This window comes from Brachyhypopomus gauderio, unplaced genomic scaffold, assembly GCF_052324685.1.
Source record: "Brachyhypopomus gauderio isolate BG-103 unplaced genomic scaffold, BGAUD_0.2 sc801, whole genome shotgun sequence".
Taxonomy (NCBI): domain Eukaryota; kingdom Metazoa; phylum Chordata; class Actinopteri; order Gymnotiformes; family Hypopomidae; genus Brachyhypopomus; species Brachyhypopomus gauderio.
Genome location: NW_027507621.1, coordinates 7,482 through 14,206, shown reverse-complemented (window position 1 = coordinate 14,206; position 6,725 = coordinate 7,482). Strand labels below are relative to the sequence as shown.

Here is a 6,725-nt window from a genome sequence, read left to right as displayed (position 1 = left end):
AAAGCCTACAATTCAAGCACTAAATCCCAAACCCCTAACCCTACTAGGCCCTTCCATGCATGCATGGAAAAGATCCTGCTAGAATGAGTAACAAGAAGGGCAACCCCTTCTCCCAGCCCAAGTGTAAGTCAGATCGGACCCGCCACTGATAATTAACGAGCCCAATTAAAGAGGGCACTGTGTATTTAATATAAAACAAGAAAACTCCACAGACACCAAATCGTTAACCCCACACTGGAGGGCTACAACTAGGAAAGACTAAAAGAAAAGGAAGGAACTCGGCAAATACTAGCCTCGCCTGTTTACCAAAAACACCGCCTCCTGCCCACACCCACATAGGAGGTCCCGCCTGCCCAGTGACAACTGTTTAACGGCCGCGGTATTTTAACCGTGCAAAGGTAGCGCAATCACTTGTCCTTTAAATGAAGACCTGTATGAATGGCATAACGAGGGCTTTACTGTCTCCCCTTTCAAGTCAGTGAAATTGATCTGCCCGTGCAGAAGCGGACATAAAAATATAAGACGAGAAGACCCTTTGGAGCTTAAGATATAAGCCAACTATGTCAATAAGCCCATTACTCAGCTTTAAACTCAATAGCTATGGCCCACATCTTCGGTTGGGGCGACAATGGAGGAAAACAAAGCCTCCACGTGGCATGGGACTCCCCTAAAATTAAGAGTAACCCCTCTAAATATCAGAACCTCTGACCTACAGATCCGGCTCCTTGCCGATCAACGAACCAAGTTACCCTAGGGATAACAGCGCAATCCTCTTCTAGAGTTCCTATCGACAAGGGGGTTTACGACCTCGATGTTGGATCAGGACATCCTAATGGTGCAGCCGCTATTAAGGGTTCGTTTGTTCAACGATTAAAGTCCTACGTGATCTGAGTTCAGACCGGAGAAATCCAGGTCAGTTTCTATCTATATAGCAGCCCCTCCTAGTACGAAAGGACCGGAGGGACGGGGCCAATACTGCAAGCACGCCCCCCGCCCACTTGACGAAAACAACTAAATCAAGCAAAGACAAGCACAATCCAAACCAAAATAAGGATATATTAAGATGGCAGAGCCCGGTAATTGCAAAAGGCCTAAGCCCTTTCAACCAGGGGTTCAAATCCCCTTCTTAATTATTGCACACCTAATTAACCTCCTAGCCTACATTGTCCCAGTCCTACTTGCAGTTGCCTTCCTAACACTAATTGAACGAAAAGTATTAAGCTATATACAACTACGAAAAGGCCCAAATGTAGTAGGCCCTTACGGCCTCCTCCAACCAATTGCAGACGGCGTAAAATTATTTATTAAGGAGCCCGCACGCCCATCTACCTCTTCCCCCTTCCTATTCCTTGCCGCCCCCACGCTAGCCCTCTCTCTAGCCCTAATCCTCTGGACCCCCATACCAATACCATATTCAATATTAAACCTAAACTTAGGCATTCTCTTTATTCTAGCCCTATCAAGCCTCACCGTCTACTCCCTCCTTGGTTCAGGCTGAGCCTCAAACTCAAAATATGCCTTATTTGGTGCCATCCGAGCCGTAGCTCAAACCATCTCCTACGAAATTAGCCTTGGCCTCATCCTCCTATCCGTTATTATCTTTGCCGCTGACTTTACCCTTCAAACATTTAACACAGCACAAGAAACAATCTGATTTTTATTTCCAGCCTGACCCCTTGCCGCAATATGATATATTTCAACGCTAGCAGAAACAAATCGAGCCCCCTTCGACCTAACAGAAGGAGAATCAGAACTAGTCTCCGGCTTTAATGTTGAATATGCAGGAGGCCCATTCGCCCTATTCTTCTTAGCCGAATACCGCCAACATCCTTTTTATAAATACCCTCTCCGTAATTTTATTTTTAGGTGCATCCTTCCTCCCCTACCTCCCCGAACTTACCTCAACTAACATTATAACCAAAGCCGCCCTCCTTTCAATCGTTTTCCTCTGAGTCCGAGCCTCCTACCCCCCGCTTCCGTTATGACCAACTTATACACTTGCTCTGAAAAAATTTCCTCCCACTAACCATCACTTTAATCTTATGACACGCTGCACTTCCTATTGCATTCGCCGGCCTCCCTCCGCAGCCTAAGTTTGGAGCTATGCCTGAAAGCCCAAGGACCACTTTGATAGAGTGACATATAGGGGTTAAACTCCCCTTAGCTCCTAGAAAGATGGGACTCGAACCCATACCCAAGAGATCAAAACTCCAGGTGCTTCCACTACACCACCTTCTAGTAAGGTCAGCTAAATAAGCTTTCAGGCCCATACCCCGAGAATGCAGGTTAAACCCCCTGCCCCTACTAATGAGCCCACACATTTTTGTAATTCTCCTGTCCTGTTTAGGCCTCGGAACAACCCTTACTTTCGCGAGTACCCACTGACTCCTCGCATGAATGGGGCCTCGAAATTAACACTTTAGCCATCCTACCACTTATAGCACAACACCATCACCCACGAGCCACTGAGGCAACTACCAAATATTTCCTCATACAAGCAACCGCAGCTGCAACAATCCTATTTGCAAGCACCACAAACGCCTGAATTTCTGGTGAATGAGCTATCGACCACCTTTCCCATCCAATCCCAACAACTCTTGTCACAATAGCCCTAGCACTAAAAATTGGCCTTGCCCCCCTTCACTTCTGACTCCCCGAAGTTCTCCAAGGCTTAGACCTAACCACCGGACTAATCTTGTCAACCTGACAAAAACTAGCCCCTTTTGCACTCCTTATTCAAATTGCTCCGGCAACAGAACAAAACCTGCTAACAACCCTAGGGCTCCTATCAGCCCTGGTTGGAGGGTGAGGGGGGTCTCAATCAAACCCAGCTACGAAAAATTTTGGCCTACTCATCAATCGCCCACCTAGGCTGAATAATTATTATTATACAATTTGCTCCCCACCTAACCCTCCTAACCCTAACAATTTATATTTTAATGACATCTACAGCCTTCCTAACATTTAAAATAATAGCCACAACAAAAATTAATACTCTTGCCCTTGCTTGACCAAAAGCCCCCCTCCTTATAGTAACCGCAACCCTTGTCCTCCTCTCACTTGGGGGTCTCCCCCCACTTACAGGCTTCGCACCAAAATGACTTATTTTACAAGAACTAACAAAACAAGAACTACCAATCTTGGCAACAATTATAGCCCTTAGCGCCCTACTAAGCCTGTACTTCTACCTTCGACTCTGCTACACAATGACCCTTACCACATCCCCCAGCACAAATAACACCACTTCGCCTTGACGACTGCCAACCCACCAAAAAAACCCTCCCCACAGCCCTCCTAGCAGCCACCACATTAACCCTTCCTACCCCTTTACCCCTCTTATTCTCACCCTCACCCTTTAGGGATTTAGGATAGCATTAAGACCAAGGGCCTTCAAAGCCCTAAGCAGGAGTGAAAATCTCCTACTCCCTGATAAGACTTGCGGGGACTTTATCCCACATCTTCTGAATGCAACTCAAACACACTTTAATTAAGCTAAAGCCTTTCTAGATGGGAAGGCCTCGATCCTACAAACTCTTAGTTAACAGCTAAGCGCTCAAACCAGCGAGCATCCATCTACTTTCCCCGCCGCCTTGAAAAAGGCGGGGAAAGCCCCGGCGGGCAATTAGCCGGCGTCTTCAGATTTGCAATCTGATGTGATACTCACCACGGGGCCCCTGGTAGAAGAGGACTCAAACCTCTATACACGGAGCTACAATCCACCGCTTGACTTCAGCCATTCTACCTGTGGCCATCACACGTTGATCTTTTCAACCAACCACAAAGACATTGGCACCCTCTATATAGTATTTGGTGCATGAGCTGGAATAGTAGGTACAGCCTTAAGCCTTTTAATCCGAGCAGAACTAAGCCAACCCGGAGCTCTTATGGGTGACGATCAGATTTATAATGTAATTGTTACTGCCCACGCTTTCGTAATAATCTTCTTCATGGTTATACCAATCATGATTGGCGGATTTGGCAACTGATTAATTCCCCTAATACTTGGCGCTCCTGACATAGCATTCCCACGAATAAACAACATAAGCTTCTGATTATTACCCCCCTCATTTCTTCTACTCCTTGCATCCTCCGGGGTTGAAGCAGGGGCCGGGACCGGCTGAACTGTCTACCCCCCTCTTGCCGGCAACCTTGCCCACGCAGGGGCCTCAGTCGACCTAACTATCTTCTCTCTTCATCTCGCCGGGGTTTCTTCCATCCTTGGCTCCATCAACTTTATTACCACCATTATTAATATAAAACCACCAGCTATGTCTCAGTATCAAACCCCTCTATTCATCTGAGCCCTCCTAATTACCACAGTCCTCCTATTACTATCCCTCCCTGTACTGGCCGCCGGCATCACCATGCTATTAACGGACCCGAAACCTAAATACAACCTTCTTTGACCCAGCAGGCGGAGGAGACCCCGTCCTTTACCAACACTTATTCTGATTCTTCGGGCACCCAGAAGTTTATATTTTAATTCTCCCTGGGTTTGGAATAATCTCGCACATTGTAGCCTACTACTCAGGAAAAAAAGAACCTTTCGGCTACATGGGAATGATAATGGCTATCGGCCTACTAGGTTTTATTGTGTGGGCCCACCACATATTTACAGTCGGGATGGACGTAGACACTCGTGCATACTTCACATCCGCAACAATAATTATCGCGATCCCAACAGGGGTAAAAGTATTTAGCTGACTAGCAACCTTGCATGGCGGCTCAATCAAATGAGAAACCCCCCTCCTCTGAGCCCTAGGCTTTATTTTCCTCTTCACCGTTGGAGGTCTAACAGGCATTATTCTAGCCAACTCCTCCATTGACATCTCACTCCATGATACATATTACGTAGTTGCCCACTTCCACTACGTACTCTCCATGGGGGCTGTCTTCGCAATTATGGGCGCTTTTATCCACTGATTCCCTCTCTTCTCAGGCTACACCCTCCACAGCACATGAACAAAAATCCACTTTGGGGTTATATTCGTAGGAGTTAATCTTACATTTTTTCCACAACACTTCCTCGGCCTCGCCGGAATGCCCCGACGATACTCAGATTATCCTGACGCCTACACCCTTTGAAATACTATTTCCTCAATTGGGTCTATAATCTCCATATTAGCAGTAATTCTATTCCTCTTCATCCTATGAGAAGCCTTTTCTGCTAAACGAGAAGTACTAGCTGTCGAAATAACAGCAACAAATGCAGAATGACTGCACGGATGCCCTCCACCCTACCATACCTTTGAAGAACCGGCATTTGTACAAACACCCCCATGAAAATATATATAACACAAGAAGGGAGGGAATTGAACCCCCGTAAGATGGTTTCAAGCCAACCACAAAGCCACTCTGTCACCTTCTTTTATGAGATACTAGTAAAGACATTACACTGCCTTGTCAAGACAGAATCGCAGGTTAAACCCCTGCGTACCTTAAGCTTTTAAGCTTATGGCACATCCCTCACAACTAGGATTCCAAGACGCGGCCTCCCCTATTATAGAAGAACTCATTCACTTCCACGACCACGCCCTAATAATTGCATTTACCATTAGCACCCTCGTCCTATACATTATTATTGTAGTAGTTTCTACAACCCTAACTAATAAATACATTTTAGACTCCCAAGAAATTGAAATTATCTGAACTATCTTACCAGGCGCAATTCTCTTTATAATTGCCCTGCCATCACTACGCATTCTATACCTTATAGATGAAATTAATGATCCACATCTAACTGTAAAAGCTATCGGGCACCAATGATATTGAAGCTACGAATATACAGATTATCAACACCTAGCCTTTGACTCATATATAGTACCCACTCAAGACCTAACTCCTGGTCAGTTCCGACTACTTGAAACAGATCATCGAATGGTTATCCCAACAGAAGCCCCAGTTCGAGTTCTCGTTACAGCCGAAGACGTCCTTCATTCCTGAGCCGTCCCCTCACTAGGCATTAAAATAGACGCTATTCCAGGACGACTTAATCAAACAGCCTTCATATCCTCCCGCCCTGGTGTATTCTACGGCCAATGCTCTGAAATCTGCGGCGCCAATCACAGCTTTATACCCATTGTAGTTGAAGCCGTCCCCCTGGAACACTTCGAAAACTGATCCTCCCTAATACTTGAAGACGCCTCACTAGTGTAGCTAGAAAGGGTTTAGCGTTAGCCTTTTAAGCTAAAAATTGGTGCCTCCCAACCACCCCTAGTGATATGCCACAATTAAACCCGGCGCCCTGATTTACTATTTTTGCCCTCTCATGATTGATTTTTCTAGCCATTATCCCCTCGCTGGTAATAGCCCACACCTTCCCTAATGAACCTTCAACAATAAATGCCGAAAAAGCCAAAACCAAAACCTGAGACTGACCATGATAGCAAACCTCTTCGACCAATTTATAAGCCCCACACTCCTAGGACTTCCCCTTATTGTTATTGCATTAACACTCCCATGAGCAATTTATCCCTCCCCGACTTCTCGCTGATTGAACAGCCGCATGGTTGCCCTACAAGGCTGATTCTTTAACCGATACACACACCAACTCCTTCTACCCGTCAACATAAAAGGGCATAAATGAGCCCTTATTTTAACTTCCCTAATAACCTTCCTAATTACCCTAAATGTAATAGGCCTCCTCCCTTATACCTTTACCCCTACCACTCAACTATCCCTAAATATAGGACTAGCCCTCCCCTTTTGATTAGCAACGGTCCTCA

General features: G+C 45.9%; 1 pseudogene; it reads left to right on the top strand.

The window, feature by feature from the left end:
- The first annotated feature begins 2,175 nt into the window (after positions 1-2,175).
- Positions 2,176-3,304, top strand: LOC143508123 (NADH-ubiquinone oxidoreductase chain 2 pseudogene; annotated as a pseudogene).
- The last annotated feature ends 3,421 nt before the right edge of the window (positions 3,305-6,725 follow it).